Below are 468 nucleotides of genomic sequence, written 5' to 3'. Positions count from 1 at the left end.
TCGAACAAGGAGGAGGAAGTATTATGCTATGCGAAGGGTTTTATGGGCTGTATGTAAACTCTTGCATGAGAACCGTCTTGCATCAGTAAAAGCACAAATTACGGATCATTGAAGTATTTTACCTTTAAGTTGAGCAGATRGACATTTTAACCTACGTACAAGACTTCCTGTCTAACAAAATAAGAGCATGTCGGATACCGCCATGAATTTTGGTTATCATCAAATGGACTCARCATAAACATCGATAATATTTCAAACAACAATGCAGTCTGTTCRGTAATAAACTCATTTGTCACCATTGTTTAAAAGCCACATTCAGAAACGTAAACAGAGCAGATGTGTAAGACAAACAGGTGAATGATTGAACAAAACGGTTCTGGAAACCTGAAGCTGCCTGGATGATGAAATGAAATGAAACAATGCACGTCTCATTTACTTACAGGTTATGATGTAGATTAAGAGAAGGAC

Source organism: Poecilia reticulata, linkage group LG17 (genome assembly GCF_000633615.1).
Source record: "Poecilia reticulata strain Guanapo linkage group LG17, Guppy_female_1.0+MT, whole genome shotgun sequence".
Lineage (NCBI taxonomy): Eukaryota > Metazoa > Chordata > Actinopteri > Cyprinodontiformes > Poeciliidae > Poecilia > Poecilia reticulata.
The sequence above is the reverse complement of the archived record's forward strand: the minus strand, read 5'-3'. Positions refer to the sequence as shown.